This window comes from Mustela putorius, unplaced genomic scaffold, assembly GCF_011764305.1.
Source record: "Mustela putorius furo isolate JIRA1106 unplaced genomic scaffold, ASM1176430v1.1 tig00000228_pilon_pilon_pilon, whole genome shotgun sequence".
Lineage (NCBI taxonomy): Eukaryota > Metazoa > Chordata > Mammalia > Carnivora > Mustelidae > Mustela > Mustela putorius.
This window is the reverse complement of record NW_025421322.1, coordinates 32767057-32786338: the sequence shown is the minus strand read 5'-3', so window position 1 is coordinate 32786338 and position 19282 is coordinate 32767057. Positions and strand designations below refer to the sequence as shown.

At 48.2% G+C, this 19282-nt stretch overlaps 1 protein-coding gene across 1 annotated transcript in view; it reads right to left on the bottom strand.

Annotated features, from left to right (window-relative positions):
• Positions 1–19282, bottom strand: part of TG (thyroglobulin) — a 235859-nt gene that overhangs the window by 118216 nt on the left and 98361 nt on the right. The window lies entirely within an intron of this gene.

Sequence of the window (19282 nt, the reverse complement as noted above, 5' to 3'; positions counted from 1 at the left end):
GGATCCCGACTGACTCAGTGTGACTCCAGACATGGCGGAAAGACGGGCTCCTCTCTGTGTAGCTACTTTGGAAATGGGGCTCGATCTAGGTGGCAGACGTCAATGACCTGCCTCGGGGGCTCTGGCCAGACGGTTGTCTGTTGTAACCAGTTTAGTTCTGTATTTGCCCTTTTACTCAACAACTTCTACATTAGCCTGGGCTCTATACCGGAGAGAAAAAAATGGTGGGGGGGGGGGGGCTGGAAAAATGAGCTAATTCGCTAAAAAGTTGAGGATCCTTCCTACTTCCCATGAGTAATGCTCAACCTCTGGTGATTATCAGAGTCACTCAAAGAATTTGGTACAAATTCCAGACCCCAGGCACTGTCCCCACGTTGACAAGCCAAGGCCTCTGGGCTCCTTATTCCCATTTTAGGCGACTCTGACACACAACCAAGGGGAGAACAGTTGCCTGAAAGTCTCTGAAATATTCCCTTGGTTCTGTTATTTCAGTTTGGTCATAAGTGACGGAGAAATAGCTTGAGCTCATGAAAAGAGACCATTCTGTGTTCACACCTCATTCAGCTTGATGCTGTGTGTCCTTGGGCAAGTTCCTTAACTACTCTGAGAAACCCGATTCTTTAAAGAATCACGTCTTTGTGTCAAACATGGCCCTTGCTCTCCATCTGTAATACACACAATGGCTCCCAGTGAACGACACGTGCCCCCTGACATCATGGCATAAGTGAGCTCTTCAGGCCCTTTACTCTGAACCCTTTTGAGTCAGGCCTCAGGAAACTTGTCCTGGTCCCTCTAAAATGATTGTGAACCTGGTAAGAACAGATGCCTCCCAGGGTCCCTAAGACTCCAGCACCCAGCAGAGCCAAGCACATGCCCCCGAGCTGTGCTAGGCCCTGCAGCCCACCTGCGAACCTCCCCAGGAGCCACTCCCAGGTAGAGGAGAAAGCAGGGGTCAGGGGCCTGGCCCTGAAGTTGCCAGAGACCAGAGGACGAGTGAGCACATCACAGAGCTCTGAGGCATGGCTGGCTCCGAGCGTAGGCCATGAGTCCCAGGCGGTGCAGCCGCCGGCTTCTTGCCTCTATCCCGGCTCCCCAGCCCATAGCTCGGTGACTGAGAGCAACCCCCTCCTTCTCTCTGAGCCTCCGTTTCCTCATCAGCAAAATGGGGCTAACACAAGATCCTCCTCCCGGGTGTGGTTGTGATCCGGGACCCGGCAGGCACGAGGCCACGGAGCCACTCCCACAGCCTGTGGGTCGAGCTGTGGCTTCTCGCTGCGTCTTGGTCCCTCTCTTCCCAGAACTACGGAGGGCTGAGCCTGACGCAAGAACCGGGGCAGCCGCTCCCTAAGTGGTACACGAGCCAGCGATGTCCTGACAGCGATGTCTGCCAGATCCTGGCTTCCCCTCAGTCCCGGTCACCTTGCCGCCGCCCACATGCCTTTCATCCTCGGCCCCGTGGCCCCCTGGCCCCCTTGGTCCGGTCATAGGCACAGTGAAACCGGGCCCTGTGCCTGCCTGACCAGTCGCTGGGCCTCAGTTTCCACAGCACACCGGCTGCTGAATATAGCAATAAAGTTTTATGAGCTCAACCCAAAATGAAACCCTTACCACCCTTGATCCTACTTTTCATTCCCACACTGTGTTCTTTCTTGTCGGCATGTGCCTCCCCTCCCCGCCAGTGTCCTACCGAGAAATCCTGCCCTCCTGTGGCCTCACCTTGTTCTGTCCCTTCTGCCGGCCTGGCCACTTCAAGAACCATCAGTTTCCCTTCCGGATTCTGGCCTTGCCAATTCCATTCTTGTCTACTGACACTCCGGTACCTGAGACCCACACGGGCCCCCCTCCAGCCAGTCTCACCCCCTCAGGCCACAGGCACGCTGGGGTCCCCTCGCAATCAGAATGTAGTCCTCACCGCCCACCGTCCTTGGGGAAACAGGCAAATGGTGGGGGGAGCAGGAGGGCAGGAAAGGTCCACGGAGCCTCCGGCTGCACCACACCCCCCGAGTCCTCCCCACTCTCACCCAGGCCACGTCAGATAGGGACACGGAGCCGCAGGGAAGGTCACAGAGGCATTCCTCACAGTCCCACGGGAGCAGTCAGGGCTGTGCTGATTCTCCTCTGCTTCAGGATAGCCTGGGACCTCCTTGGTGAGGTGGTGTCGGACAGATCAGATCCTCCCCAGCAGCAAATGCTCTCTCCCAGCCTCGACCCACACCTGGCACGGTGGTGGGCAAGAGTCTGGGCAGCTCTTCCGTACTATGAAGACGACCTGAGTCTGGATGGCTCACCACCATGTCCTAAGGCCTTGAAGGTGAATCACCGTGTCGGTCCATTAGCAGAGAGGGCACGGTGGCCCCTAAGGGAATGTCATGCAACCTCTGTCCTCCTTGATGGCACAGACCAGCCCCACATGTCACCAGCTAGTGGGAGGGACATTAAGCACTTGGAAATTCGGGATGATCTGAGTCCATCTTACAATACTTCACTGAGACGAGGGACATCATCCCTATTCTATAGAAGAGAAAAGTGAGTCCCAGAGAAGGCCAGTGACATGCCCAAGGCCACACAGCTCAGAGGCAGCAAGTCGACATTTGACCCCAGCTCAGCTGTATGGCCCTGGAGTCCACTGCTGACCACAGAGCTGCGGAGAGCATGGGATGGCAGCCAGGATGGGGGCGGAGGGTGCAGAGAACCAGGAGGCAGGGTGGTGGTGGGTGGGCCCCTCCGTGACTCTGGGGCGGCGTGGACTGCGACCTGGGCATCGTCCAGCCTCTGGGAATATCGAGGTACTTCAGCTCCTTTCCAGAAAACATTGTATTTCCTTTTAATGTAGACTAAGTAAAACCAAAATCACTAGACTAGGTATTTTCAAATACATGGACCAATCATGCTTCATCCGTTTTCTTTTTTCTTTCTTCCTCCTGTTCCTTCCTTCGTGTCTCCTTCCTGCCCTCCTGTCTTTCTCTCCAGATATCAATTAAAGGAGGAAATGATGATTTTGATTTCAAGACTTAGAGACATCTCAACCATTAAAAATAACTTTAACCCCAGCCTGACCCCAAGTCCAACACACACGCCCATCCACCCACACACACACACACACCGACACACACACACACACAAACCGGCAGATCTATGCCACTACAGAAGGGACAGGGTATCTGGGCGTAACTTCCCGCTCTGGCCCTCCCTTTTCTCACTTGAAAACCGGGGAAGTGCTTTGTGGTATTGCTAAAGCACATCAAAGTGCAGAAACGTCAAACCAGTGGCAATGCCTTTCCAACATTCAAAGAATCACGGACCCATTTTTTTTTTTTTTTGATGAAAAGATCTTATAATTTTCTTAAGAATCACCAAGAATAAAGCTTATAATGGGCACAATCTCTAAAGCATCCCAGAGGCCACAGGGTTCTTCCAATTTCTCTTGCAAACAGAACCAAAAGGTATTCCTTTCAGCTCCTCTGCATTTATCCAAGGGCTCGGTGCAGAATACAGAGAGAGCACGAGGAACACTGGAGGCGGCCTCCATGCCCAGGCTGGCTGGCTGGCTGGGGCAAAACACCCATGCTGGAAGCCTTTCGAGCACCTGCTCAAAGAGTGTTTCAGGCACTAGCAAGCTGCCTCGACCTTGAATGTAAGAAGACTGTAACAGACGCCCTGATCCTGCTTCCACAGCTTCGCGGTCACAAGTACCCACTGGTGGGAAGATCCCGTGTGCTGTCGTTATGGGACAGGACTAACAGTCAGACATGCTGATTTCTCATCAGACATGGTCTTTGAAATGAGAACTATGTCATACTGTGCTGTTCTGCCCTTGTTAACACCCACAAAAAAAACCCAGATGTTCTTTTGATAATAGATTGTAATCTGAAAGATGAAAATGGGACCAGACCTGCCTGTTGGTCTAGCGTTTCTTCAGAAAAAATGTTGGTCTAGAAAAAAATGCCTTACATTTACAGCAGACCCTACCAGGCCTCTTTTGGTACTTATAACCTTAAAAAAAGTACCTAGAGACATATTTACTTCTGTTCAGCCTCCAAATACTCATTTCTAAGCTCTCCAACTAAGCACGCCTTATTCCCTTTGCATCTTCAGAGCTTAGTAGACAGATGACAGTGTGTCCTGTGGGTTGAAATGTGTCCCCTCATGATATGTACTTTGAGCTCCTAACCCCCAGGTGTTCAGAATTTGACCTTATTTGGGGATAGGGTCTTTGCAGAGGTAATCAAGTTCAAGTGAGATCATTAGAATGGTCCCTGGTCCAAAACGACTGGTCTCCTTAGACAGAGGGGGACATCTGGACAGAGCGGCACATACATGGAAGACAATGTGAGGACACAGGGAGAAGACGGCCGTCTACAAGCCAGGGAGATGGTTCTGGAATAGAAGCATCCCTTATAGGCCTCCAAAGAGGCCACCTGCCAACACCTTGATCTTGGACTTCCCAGTTGGTGGCATTTTGCTCTGACCGCCCTAACAGACTACAGTGAGTGAATAGTCAGCAAGATCATCCTTTCCCTGATTCGCCAAGAGCCTGCTGTGACTCACTTTCCTGTTCTGACATGGAAATGTCAATCCTGATGATAATTCTTACCATGTAAAGACATACATATCCCAATGGCTAATGTGAATATTAAGCATTTCCTATTTATTAGACCCAGTGCAATGTGCTGCTGTGTTGTCCTATTTCCTCCACAAACAGCCGTGTTCACAGAGGTGAACCAGAGAGGTGTCACCCCATTCTTTGAAGAGGGGTCATTCTGGAAACCCCTGGCCTGGCTGGTTCTCACTCTCACCTACTGCCAAGTCTGGCTTCGGGTAAATTACCTTCTAAGTTTTTTGTTGTTGTTGTTGTTTAAGATTTTATTTTATTTGAGAGACTAAGTGAGAGACAGAGAGAGGGAGAGGGAGGAAGAGAGAGAGAGAGAGGAAGAGAGAGGGAGAAGCACACTCCCCACTGAGCAGGGAGCTGGACATGGGGCTCAATCCTGGGACTCCGAAATCATGACCTGAGCCAAAGGCAGATGCTCAACTGACTAAGCCACCCATGCGCCTGTACACTCCAAGTTTTAAAAGTTCTCTTGTCTTAATCCATGTATTAGAACAGTTATGTCCCCCATGTCCCAGGGCTGTAGTCTGCTACTGATGCTTCTAGGTTTCCGGGGGCGCTGGGGGTAGGGATAGAGGCCCCTCGGGCTGGTCCTCTCCCCTCTCACCACATATCCCTGACGTGTGTCAGGGCATGAGAAAGTCCGTGGGCCCCCGACAAAGGATAAGTGCTGAACGGATCTCTCCCTATAAACGGATGTGCGCACAGGAAGTGCTCAATGAAATTTATTGAAGAGTTGACACCCTGCGTCTCAGCCTCCAAAGCCAGAGCTCCTGCCTCTGGGCCATGCTGCTCCATGCACCAAGGCATCTATGCTATCGCTTCTAAAATAGGGCATTTTCAACTAAATCATGAGCATCAATAGTCTTGATGCGACTGTTTCCACCCCCTCACCTCCCTGGTCAAGACGGACACACAGTGGGCCCCAGCTGAAGGCATGTGGCCCAGGAGGACCAGAAAAGACCCACTGAAGTAATTCAGGGACTTGGGATAAAGCACAGAGAAGACAACAAATCTTCAGGCCAGGCCAGGGGCCAGCAAGATTTTTCAGTTAGAGGCCAGATCATAAATATTTTAGGCTTCTCTGGCCGCATTTGTTCTCTGAGTTTTAGTAAAGATTTTATTTATTTGAGAGAGGGAGTGAGTGAGAGAGCACAAGCAGGGGGAGAGGGAGAAGCAGGCTCCCCACTGAGCAGGGACCCCCCCCCCCAACACCAGGCTCAATTCTGGGACCTTGGAATCATGACCTGAGCCAAAGGCAGATGCTTAAATGACTGAACTCCCCACCCCTGGTGCCCCTCATTTGTTCTCTGTTGCATTCTTCTTCACATATTTTTATAGAATCCTTTGAAAATGTCTGCGGCCCTTCTCAGCTCACAAGTCCTTCAAAAACAGGCTGCAGGCTACGGCTTGCCAATGCTGGTCTAGCAGGGTCATGGGTTCCGACTGCACGGGGCCTGATGGACTGGGGTGTGGGGTCTACGTTCTGGGAATCCCAATTGCAACAGGCTACTTGATGGGGAGTTTTGTGCTTTTTCCGAAGATGAGTACTACTCTGGGAGATGCCATCTGGAAGGCAAAACAGAGTGCTTTTTTGACGTGCTGATAGTTGTGCTTCCTAACTTGGCGTGTTAACGTCCTTTTACACAATGGTGATGATTCATTTGCCTTGTTTTCTAAAATTTGTTCTTATTTGGTAGAATGAAAACCTGGCAACCATGAACTGTCCAAGAGCACAAGGTAAGCCTCCAGTCCAAGAGCAGAACATAAGCCCTCCTGTCTTCTCCACATCCGTGTGGACTTTTCCCACTCCAGATTCAGCCTCCTGCTGCTCCCAGATCCCTCATATTATGTCACTGCTATCACAGATGACCCTTGACCCTGCCTTTCCCCTCCTCAATACCGTGTCCAGGAAACAAGGGCCATAACTATGGCCATAATACCTCCTTCCCCTGCTTTAGGTCACAGCCTCCTGACTATGGAAACTTCTAGCCTTCCTCATTAACTACCCTCAACTGCAGATGCCTAGTCATTCTTCCACATTCTTGAAATTCTTTTCTATAATTTTCAGCTCACAATTATCATTTCCACCCCAACTCTTGCTAAAATCTTGGGTGACCTTTTCATGTACTAGGAAAGCCAATGGCCCACCCATCACTCTGGTCTCAGCTTCCTGACCTTTTTGGTCCTGGAGATATTTATGTCTACTCATAAAAGCCAAGAATTTCCACAGTCACATCTCATCCCACCAAGGTGCTGAACGCCATGCCATTTAAGACTTGGTTTTTCACACTTGAACCCACCTAAAGCAGCTCCTAACTTTCCCTGGGATTCTACTCTCTTCCCCCCATCACGTTATCCTTTTTACTGGTCTAACGTAAGCCAGGCACCCAATGGTCCATCTTGTCAACATTCCTTTTGCCACTCTCCTTACCTTTCTCTCCTCCCACCTGGATTAATCCAAGGAACTGCTTTCTTTGCAGCTTAGCTTGATCAGCTGAGCACGACTAGAGATCCAGATCCCAATATCTGGATCCCCAGCCTCACCTGAACTCTCAACGCCTTGACACCTTAGTCCTTGCCTCCTTCCGGTCTCTACAGCCAGCATCCCTGGTGCTTACTGCTCCCTCCAGGCTCAGTAGGTGGCTGACCACTTCCTTCCCTCCCAGAGAAAAGAAGACTGTCATCAGCACCGGCCTCAACCCTGGGTCCCCCTCTCTGCTCTCTATGCACCACCCCACCTTTCTCCCTCTCTTCCTCCTAAATGGAGAAAGGATGGTTGTGGGAGCTGGTTCCACCACCTGTGCTCTAGAACTGGCTCTTTCTCACCCCGTCAGGGGCATCGATAAACCAGTGGTACCTCCAGCCCAGCCTTACTCCCATCCATCCTCTGCCTGTGGCCTATCCCTGGACACACACTTTAGTCTTAGCATAGAAACATACTCAAATGCCCCCTGAAAACAACATGTTACTCTAACCCATGGTTTTTTAACTCGGGGGTTGGATTTCAGGGATTGATTTCCCTGCAAATGTAGGCAAAGTCTGGTATTATGGAGGGGGATTCTGCTTCAATACATCTTCAGGGGTTCCTTGTTACCTAAAAATGGTGTTTACCAGCAAATGTGCCACCTTTCTTTCTTAGCTATTAAATTCATTCTATTTCTTCAGAGCCAACATACTTGGGAAAAGTTTGCAATTTCCACTTTCTCAAATCACTACTTTATAGCTCTTTCCCGCACCACCCCACTACATTTGCAGAGTTCTTTCCTTGACTAACTCAATGGGTGTCACGGTCCTTGCCCATCTTCCTTGAAATTGCTGGTCACGTCTCTGTCCCCTGGTCTCCATCACACGCCACACCACCAGCATCCCTAATACCCTCCTCCTGCTCCTCTGGTTTCTCTTCTGCTCTTCCTTTCAATGCTGCTGTTCCCCAGGGGTCTGTCCTTGACCTTTTCTGCTTATATCCAATACACTCCCCACAAGTGATCTCACTCTCCCCCCCCACTTAAAATACTGACATATTGATAATCATCCCAGTATCTCTGGGCCAGAAGCTTCACTCAAGCCCCATGCTGAGACAGTCATGTTTACTGGACCCCTCTAAGCAGATACTACAAGGCATCCCAAACTCAGCAGGTTGAAAACTGAAGGCTTACTCTTACTTCCATCCTCACCCACAGTCTTTAACCAGTTCCTTTCTTACATATTCTGTCTCAGACACTAGCACCACTACCCATGGGACTGCCCAACCTGAAATGCCAAATATTGCCTGCGACTTGTGTTCAAGTAGACTGAATGTCCATCTAGTAAGAACACTATAGAAGGAAAGTTAAAATAAACGTTCTTTCAAGTCTAAATTTCAGACTCTACCATTGTAAGTGGCTACTCTCCCTGGGGTAACACATCCCATCTGAATTTCTAGCAAAAATAGGGCCTCTAAGCATCCTCCCAATCTGTCTGCTGCCTCCCTTAACTACCTCCTCAGCCACATCTCTCACCCACTACTCCCTACTACCCTAAACTCACATCTGGCAGTCTAGCAAATCACTCTATATTATAGTACTTTGTTCACTACTCCTTTCGTTCAACATGCACTTAAAAATGAAGTCAGTGTATTCATATAATCAACGTCTACCATCCTTTAAGACACAATACAGATGTCTCTTTCTATGCAAATACATCTAAAACTTCTACCTCACCACCACCAACCTGTCCCACTAATATATCTACTCTTCTACAAACACACAACATTGCAATTTTCTTGTTTTCTATCTCTCTATTAAATTATTAGCTCCTGGAGATCAAAAACTCTACCTCAAATTTCATTGCTTCTCCAAGACCTATCATAATAGTATATAAAACTATGAACAATAGAAGCAGTAATATAGTTGTAAGTGGCATTTAAGTGTTCCATGTGCTGAGCAGGAATGATAATATCATGATTTTGCATGAACTACTCAATTCATGAATGTGTATAAATGAATTAATTAATCAAGTTCATTAATTAATAAAGAAGAAATAGGATACCAATTCTTTCTTTATAAAGATGAATACTATAATCACTCACATACCCCAAGACCTCAATAAATAATTAGAAGAGTAGATCAATTAATCACCTAGGAAACAAATAATGGTCTATCAGTTTACTATTATCTCACTTGTATATGGTGCATCCCAGTTCATAAGCCTTTCCTTTCCTCTGTAAGATTTAATCACTATGTGCTTTGGTTGTATTAATATTACTATTTTTCAAGGGACTAAACTGAAGCTCAGAGGTGGTGAATGACATGGCCACGGTCAAAGCTCATGGCTGGCAAACCAAAGACTTGACCAAGACTGACCCCTCCCAGTCCCCACAGCTACCCCTTTCTCCTCCTGACTCAACTTCAAACATAAAGTGGTTCCCTTTAGTGGTATGAACTTCATGGGCAGAGATTTCCAGAGACATCTAAAACGGTCCAGCATCTGTTGAGGTTATGAGCTGTGGGTTGGTGAATAATCATCTTCTACACCACTCACTTCAAAGACACTGCTGGAGAAAATTTCTAACTAAGAAGAAGACATACACATGAAACAGGACTTGGAGCCATACTCCCTTCATATCCTCCTAACAAATGACTAAGTTCATCACAAGCAAAATTCCTACTGAAAATTCAAAGGCTCAGGTTACATCTGACTTCTCTCTAAGAAGTTTGACTCGTATCAGGTAGACCCTTTCAAATCCTCCCCATGATACCAAGGCAATCTCGAAAACAGTACAATTATACAGTTTTCTGAGAGCATGTAAACTCCTCTTTCTCAAGGTCATTGTGTGTGATTCTGGGTTCTGAGTCTACCTGTAGAAATGCAGGGACACAAATGCATATGGAGACCCAACATGAGCCAAGCAAAATAATTCCAATAATGCAGAGGTCTGTCTTGGGATGCTTAATAAGAGCATCAGGCAAAGGCTAGCCTGACCTTTCAGTGGACCATGGGTCATGGGCCAGGTCATACAGCTGCTGTGGACCCAGCAAGTCAGACTCCCGAGACCGCACTCAGACCCTCTGCCCCCCTCGCCTCCAGGGACCATGGCAGGAAGGGCAGCTGTGGCTGTCACCATTATCAGGTACCTACTGTATGTGTCAGACCTTGTGCTGAGCACTTCCTGCCGTGACTTCATCCAAATCTCACAGTCACTTGAGGATGCAGGAACATTAAGAAATCTGCCTTCAGGACAGTCAGGCTCAGAGCAGTGGCATGACTCGCACTGGGTCATACAGACTAAGAACAGAACTAGAATTGAAACCCAGATTCACCCAAAGCCAAGGTTTCTCTGCTTCACTGCTTCTATTTCTACAAACATCTGCCAAAAACCTATTGCCTGTGTGTAAGTTATCGCAAAAACAGAAAACCAAAAGCCACACCTTAAAGCATAACTAAGCCAAACATTAGAATCACAAAAATAGAAAACTCAAAGGGAAACTTAGAGGACACGTAAGCCACATCCTCACACAGCAAGGGCATCTTCAACATGCTTGAATACTCCAGTGGCGGGGAGCTCTTCCCTTCAGTCTCCATCACAACACGACCAACAATGTCTTTCCCTTCCATCCTCTGACCCCATCCCCCGCTCATGCCCCACTGCCCCCCCCCCATGATGCCAGATGCCTCATCCATACTGAGACTATCCCTCGGTCGCTCCTGGCTCTTGAGCTGGGCCGTCTCACCTCCTAGACTTTGCACATATGGAGGGAAGGTGACTGCTTCCATCATAAATCAAATCCAGTTCCTCCAAGGAGGTCAGGGAATTCAGCAGAGACTCAACAGTGGGGAAGAATAAATGGGAAATGACCAAAGGATCATTAAAATGAAACAAAACGTTATATGGCATTAGCTACTTACAACCAAGTATTGGTATTTTTAATCAACAGTTAATATTATTATAACCCATGAAACTAAAGGAAATCTGCCACTGTCAACGGATTGCATTCAGGGATGGTTTAATTTATAGTCAGCTACATAGAATGAGTGAGGGGCTCTAGGAAAGGCAACCTGTCTAAAATATTCCCGCCAAATACTTGATAAATGATCTGAGAAATAAAAGTTTTCTGGTTTAGTCACTTGTTAAAATGGGAAACCTCTTGTAAAAAATATCATATTGACATAATATCAATCATGATCACCTTAGTTTGAATTATTTTGTTAACTCCATTAGGTTTGACAAGAGTTCCCTAGCAGGCCCCTAGGAAATGAAACAGTAAATAAGCAAGGTGCTTCTACTCCATCTGGGTTAGCTAATCAAGGCTGATTTGCGGGTGGGATGGACATTCCAGAGGGGAGGCATGGTGCCGAGAAGCATGAAATTATGAGTTTCCCAGAGTGGGCTGAAGGCCAGGAGTAAGAAGGGAGAGAAAATCGGGTGAAACCAAAAGTCAGTTCCCTCCACCTCACAGTTTCCACTGGGTTCATTTTTTTAATCACATGGTATCTGATTGATTCCAGGCTAAAAAAATACCTCCTATAGGTTAGTAAGAGATCTGAGAAAAATCTTTAAAGCTAAAGCCAAAACGACCAAACACAAAAGGCAGTTCCTAGTTGGCATATTTTCCTCTTGGCTTTATCCCTCTTAAATTTGATTGAACGAATCCTTGATGGGCGAGATACAAAACTGATCCTATCTGAGGAGGAAGTTTCTGAGGAAAATCCTAGGACCTCAACATCCCCTAAGATCTAACAAGGGTTCAAGACCCAATCCTTCAGCAAACATTAATTAAGTGCCTCCCAAGCTCACTATGGACAGCTGCACAGGTTGTACACTGTATAATCATAGGGGCAGCATCATAAATATTGCCTTTTAAAAGGATCCCTTCAAACTGGCCATGCTTGACCTAAGTTAGCTGTTTCAAAAAAGCCAACCTTCAGCAGACACTGGATAAAGCAATTTTACATGTAATATCTCTTAGAAGCTTCATAACACCTCTTTGATGTAGGCATCCTCATCTCCATTTTACAGGTGAGGCTGCTGAGACTCAAAAAGTTCTTTAAATTGGTCAAGATCATACATCTAAGGAGCGGCCAAGGAAGGGCTCCCATCTCTTGGTGGCTTCCAACACTCTACACCCTTTATTCCTTCTTCCAACAAACATTAATTGAATCACTATTAGCTTTAAGTAACCTAGAGTAGACGGAATATACACATATTCAATCTAACAATTATAAATGAAATAATATCAAGCATCTACTGTAGACCAGACACTACGTTTTGTGTGAAGGATCAAGCTGTAAGTTCCAAATTCAGTTTCCGGGAGCACAAAACCTAGCAAGCAAGAAGCAGTACACTTATTTATTCATTAAATACCTCCTGAGGGCTAACTAGGTACCAGGCAAATTTCTGGGGTCTGAGACTACAGCGGCAAATAAGACACATGAAGCCTCAGCCCTGTGCATTTTCCCTTCTGGAGGAAGGGCAGACGGATATTCGAGAAGTAAACAGGTGAGAAGATTTGACAGCAGACAACAAAGCCGGGTGAGGGGTGGAGAATAAGATGTGATGTCAGCTCAGAGCGGAAGGTGATCAGACCCCATAGAGGTGCCCTAGGACACACATTTCCTGTTTTCCTTCTACCTGCCATGGCTGTGTTCCCATTTCCCCAGCCGTGCCCTTGTGTTTCTCGGCCCCTGAGTTTCAGAGGAGAGGTCCAGGAGGGGCTGCTAGGGGTCCAGGAGGGGCTGTGCCCACAGCACGCTCATCCCTGCTGATAGCACTTGGTGAGGCAGCACAGTCCTGTGCCAGAGAAGCGTCCCAGCTGCATGCCCTGCTCGGACAGGGGAATTGGTCCCTGGGAGATGGGACCCACCCCCAGACAGCTGTTCTCATGGAGTTGCTACACACTGAGCCGTGAGCTCCCTTGACAGGGTGTGCACATGCATGAACTCTGCATATTTGGAAAGGAGACGCACATTTTACACAAGCTTTTGGAGTGGGCACCTGCTCACCTGGGCCTTTCAGCCTGAGGACCAAAAGGATTAAGAATTCGCCCCTGCCTGGGTTATTATGTCACCAGTCTCAAGGCTCAGTGGGAAGGCGACAATGCACCTGCAGTCTTTAGTGGCCCCCACTGCGTCCTCAGGTTGCCCCCGATGAGACTACTACAGTCTGCCCCCTGTAGTGCACGCTGTGCCGTCAGGAACGAGCCGGTCTGCCCTGCCGTTGAGGGTGCTGCTGACCCCTCCAGAGGGTCGTGCTCGCGTCAACATGTGACCAATGTGAGGGCACAGACATTCTAAAGATCAACCCAGCATCCCTGAAAGGGCAGCTGAGACCACATTGTAGCTTATCTTCTCCTCTGGCCAGTTCTGCGCCTTCCCTTTCCCCTCCCAGCCCTGCGGGTACCATCCCCTAAACAAGGACCTGCACACCTAACCCCTTCAGAGTCTGATTCCGGGGAAACTCAACCGGCTACAGTGAGCACATGCAGGCGGGAGATTGTGTTTGAACCCGAGCTCTATCATTTACTAACTGTGTGACCTTGGACTTCTCTGACCCTTGGCTTCCAAATCTGTGAAATGGGTATAATCATACACAACCCATAGGGCAGTTGCGAGGGTTAAAGTAGGGAAAGCACTTGGCACAGTGATTGACATGATATCCTAATACTCAGGAATTTTTAAAAGAGGGGCACCTGGGTGGCTCAGTCGGTGGAGCATCCGACTCTCGATTTCAGCTCAGGTCATGATATCAGGGTCATGGGCTCGAGCCCTGCATCAGGCTCCCTGCTCAGCAGGGAGTCTGCTTGAGATTCTCTCTCCATCTGCCCCTCCCCCTGCATGCACTCCCTGCCTCCTCCCTCCCCCCCATAATATATATAATCTATATTATATATAACATATATGTAATCTCTCTCTACATATTTATGTGTGTGTGTGTGTGTAATTTTATAGCTTTTCCCGATGTGCATTAATGGCTGTGACTTAGTAGGGCCATGTTCTCTCTCTGCCTGTTTCCTCTTCCATGAAAAGATGGGCTTGGGCTTGTGAATTATTACTGACATTTCTTAAATACTCACTTTATCAGGTTCTGTGTGGAACATTGTCCTTTACTTATTCGGCAACACAAGCCTCCTAGATTCGTCTGTCTTATTTTCTACCATCATCCCCATTTCAAAGAGGCAAGCGGAGGCAGCACAAGGCTGAGAAATACGGTCCCAGACATCAGTGGGTGAGAACGGGAACAGGACTGGAAGCTGGGTGGACGGACTTCAAAGCCCGAGGCTGTGCCGTGTCCCGTTGTTTCCCTCAATTAGACGATGTGCACGCTCCCGGCCAGCACTGACATTTTCTGGGATCACACGACTCTCTGGCTTAATGGAAAACATCTGTAGAAACGATCAACTGAATTCCACCAGCCCCCTGGCACCGCGATGGGCAAAGACAGGGGCAGACCAAGCACAGCCCAAAAGGCGGTTCATGCCTCCGCTCCCATCACCTGAACTTCAGGCTCTCGGCTGTCCCTGAGCTCTAGCCCGTGGGGAGGAGAAGCACCAGAAAGCTGGGCAGGGCCCACGGGAAGGAGTGGAAGGAGGCCTGTTTCTCAGCACCACCTCGCACCCTCCCGGCAGGGCCACTCACAGCCCTCCGCACCTGCTGCTCACGGGGGGCCTCGCGCTCAAGGGCTGGCATTTCCTAAGGAGCATTTTCAAGTGTCTCAGGTGGCACGAGCTTAGAATGCAGATACAGATCCCCAAGGCCTCATAGTCTATGGTTTCCTCTGGATTGCAAGCCCAGTACTCCGTGTTTGGGCATGCAGGAGAGGGGGAGAGAGAAGCCCTCCTACAGCAGGCTCTGATGTCTGAGCGGATGATTCCTGCTAACCCCAAGCACCCTCTCCGGATGGGTTGTTGTGGATCTTTTAAAAACAACGGACATTTGTCTGTTATGAAGACATCTTTAGTGCTCCACTTGTTTTTTTTTTTTTTTTTTTAATGTATATTTTTTCCCCAAAGAGTAAAATGGTGCTCTATACAGAGATGACACAGCTGTCCCCGTTTTTCCAAAATCAAGCCTGTCCATCTGCCAATGCATCGCACTCACAACCCCAGGGGAGGGTCTTCGGACAGTTTTAAAGCTCACTGTGCAACCGTGTAAAGACCTTCGGGGATGTGTGGGACCCAAAGCACTCTATTTCTTGGGCCCTGTCCCCCATCCAGCCTCTCCCTGCCCCTTGCTGGTCCTGGGATCCTGAAGGACTTAGGTTTCCCTGCAAATGTGAGGCCAGTGCTCACCCTGGCCTCTCTTCATGCACCCCCCCCCCTTGCAAAGGGTGCTTTCTATTCCTACCTTGGCATCTGACAAATGCTCAATCCTTCTTTACGACCCAGTGTGGCCACGGTGCACCTGTGACATTAGCCCTGCCTGTCTGCAGTAAATCTGGGGGGAGCGCTCTTGAACCCCCTCTATGGTAAGTGGTTCATCTCCTTCAATTCTGACTTCCTGCGCCTTTCTCCTGACCAAAAGTCAGGCTCCTCTGTACTCGAGACCTCCAACATGCAGCACAGTGCCTTTTCTGGAACGTAAGTGAAAATTCTGAATCCATCACCCTAGAAGTGGCATTCACACAGTCACTGAACCGAACCGCACTGAAGTGAAGATGAGCCATTCCCTCACACATTTTTCTAACCTGCCCACCCTAGAGCTCGCTGCCACTTTGCTCTTCACCCATCCCCAATGATCCTCCGAAGTCTGAGTGCCGAACCTCGTACAAAGTCTCCTGCCAGCTCACACTCAAGCACAGGTTTCTCTCATGCATCTCACCTCACTGATGGCCCCACACCCACTGTATGGAAACCTCTCCAGTGTCTGAGTGCCCTGGGCTGTTTCATGCCCCTGGGCCTTTGCACACACAAACCACTCTCTGTGAAAAGGCTTTCTGAAGCTTGGCCCACTGACAAACTCCCGCCATCTTCAGACCAGCTCGTGTGTTCAAAACCTCCCTGGGACAACGTAAAGAAAGTGCTCTAGTACATGGTATGCACCCCAGCCAGACATGTGGGAGCTCAGAAGCCCCCTTCCCCTTCACACCATCCCCACTGACCAATCGGTGTCTCAGAAGCCCCTCTTCAAAGAGGCTTTGATTGGGTGATTAAATACACAGACTCATCACAAGAAACAAGGCCAAGCATTAGACGTCCAGGCAAGTCTAGGACTGGAAATATGTATCTGTCACGCTTTCCAGAAACTCAAACCAACCAGACATTCTTATCTAGCTCAGAGAGGGGCCAGATGCATGGGGGCTCAAATCCCAGGTGTTCATTTAACCTCTCCGGCCCTCCACTACCTTATTTGAAAGACAGAACTTAGCACCATCTAAATTTCTCATGAGCATTGAATGATTTGTAAAATATTTGGTGTTTAATAAATATTTACTTTTCTTCCAGAACAGAAAGTACATAAAGATGAACATTTCATACATACATGGTGTGTGCACGCATGCGTGTGCACACACACACACTCACTCACACACGCACACACACACAATCCCTATCAGAATCACGTTGGCATCTCAATACCATGGAGGCAGAATTGTGCGCTCCCCCTGATTCCCACCAAAGGAACACACCCGGACTCCTAATTCCAATTTGGGAACTCTAAGCACAGATGGAATGCCAGCTCTGACATCCCTCCTGCTTCCAAATCACACTTGTCAAAATCACACTTGTTTAAAAATACTGTGACATGTCATTCTGCCTTGGAAAGCTCCGCTCCGATCCACAGCCTGCATGCGTGAAGGGGGAAGCGAAATTCTACGTCCTCTTCCTTCTTGGGTGGGGCCTTCAAGTCCCAGGAATACAAATGATCTCGAAACCAGCATGGAAGCACTCTCGTCACCTGAGGGCAGACGTGCTCTGATTTGTTTGTATCGCACAGTACACATCTGACATTCAGAGACAGAAATGAACTCACTCACTGCTGGCGAGGGTGCCACTAGGAACAGCTGTTGGAGACCAATGTGGCAACACGAACCTGGAGTCTTAAAATACAAAGTTGTCAAGGGGCGCCTGGGTGGCTCAGTGGGTTAAAGCCTCTGCCTTCGGCTCAGGTCATGATCTCAGGGCCCTGGGATCGAGCCCCGCATTGGGCTCTCTGCTCAGCGGGGAGCCTGCTTCCTCCTCTCTCTCTCTGCCTGCCTCTCTGACTACTTGCAATCTCTCTCTGTGTCAAATAAATAAATAAAATCTTTAAAAAAAAAAATACAAAGCTGTCAAACCCAGTAATGGTGCTTTGGAGAATGTGCCCCTGGGAGGTAACCTAGATGTTGGGAAGAGCTTTATGTACTCAGGGATTCACTGTGGCACTTCTGTACTGGGGAAGCGTCATAAACAATCAAATGTCCAAAAATAGAGGAATGAGTCACTGAAGGGCAGCATGTCTACCTGGCCGAAGAGTACAGAAACCATTGCTAATTGACACCGACCTGTCTTTACCTGCTTCCTCCTCACCAGATGGGAAGCATCGTGACAGAGGAATGAATGAATGAATCAATCAATCAATGAGTATACATGTATGAATAAGTATATGCATACGTGAATACATGATTTAGAGCGATCTACATTAATTTGGAAATATACACAGGATGCTCTATTCGTTAAAAGCAAAAGAGTAACATTGTGGAGAGCTTACAACTACCTGAGACCACAGAATAAGCCTAAAGAGATTAGAAGCAAATACAGCAATGCTTGAACCGGCATGACTTCTATGTAACTCTGCGATTTTTGTCTTCTCTGTTTCTGCATTGTTTGAATTTTCTACAACTAACCGATATTAAAAGAGGAGATTTGGGTCTCTCGAGAATTGGGTGAAGATCAAATGCTTAGCGCAGTGCTGAGGACAAAATGGAGCCTTCGCTAAGTGTTAAAAGTTTCAAAAGAGACTATATTCTCGCATTTAATTAAATGCAGCACAATTTCTCTTCTTTCCCTCCTACAAAATGAAGTAAGTAAAGGGAATGAGCAAAGAGCAGGTAAGGGAATTGAACACATTTTTCAGGGGGGAGAGGAGGAGGGAGGTGTGTTAACAGTCATGTCAGCAGGGAGAAGCTAATCCCCAGGTGCCTGCAGAGCACCTGTTTGACCTGTCTGTTCCACGGGCACCCCAGGAAGCCCAGGAAGGACGAGGTGTCATGGAAGGCAGGGGTGGAATATGGGTCTGAAGCAGAACTGTGAGCCACCCACACACAGTGACTGGTAATGGAAACAGAAGAACGTTCCCACTCTGTGGGGCTCCCCCGTGAGCCATATGTATGTGGACAGAGCAAGTAATACTCACTCTTGTTTTGACCCAAGTCCTGACATTACTACATGTTGCAGATGAAGGGGGAACATTGGAAAGGGTGATAAACCCTAAGACCTCCCCATTCAAGCCAGGAGCTCAACAGTAGCTTCTAAGACGGATAAATCAAGGAATAGCAGGATCCCCGTGTTATTAGGAATCAGAGAGACCAGAAAGAGACTAGACACCTCTAAGAGTTAAACGTGGTAGGCTCTGGGAGCAGAAGTGGCAGGTGGTAGAAGTGAGACAAGGAACCAGTTGGGTTTTGTTAAACCATAAATCTTTGAGGACAATTTGATTATTTCATTTGCTTTTACATTATCTTGATAAAAGTTGTTATCAACCTTGACCACAGTCTGGCTGGGAAATGTATTCCCTGCTTGGCCTTGGGTGTGTCAACCAACCCCAAGCAACCCCCTCCCCATCCACCATCCACGACGTGGTAAATGGTGACTCCTACATCACAGCACTTCAAAAAGCGGCCACCGTGCAATACCTATACGACTCTCACACCCAAAGTCCTAGACATAAATTCTTCAACTGTTTAGACACAGGTACAATTCGGTAGAGAATGTGCCGGAAAAAATATCTACATGTGCATACGATCTCCAAAGTGAGCTCTTTGAACTTGGTGGAAGGAGCTCTCACAACCTGGGTTGTTGAGGACGTTTACACTTTTAGCCACAGCCTTGGCTAAGTGATACCCTCCTACACGAGCTGCATTCTGTCTCTTCAGCCAGGATCTTAATGACAGGTGTCTGGAGCTCCTCAGACATCATGTCACAGGACGAGAATTAACGTCGTCGCTTGGGCCCTTGCAGTCATTTCCTGACTTAAGGAAGGCAGAACCAGGATGTGCACCAA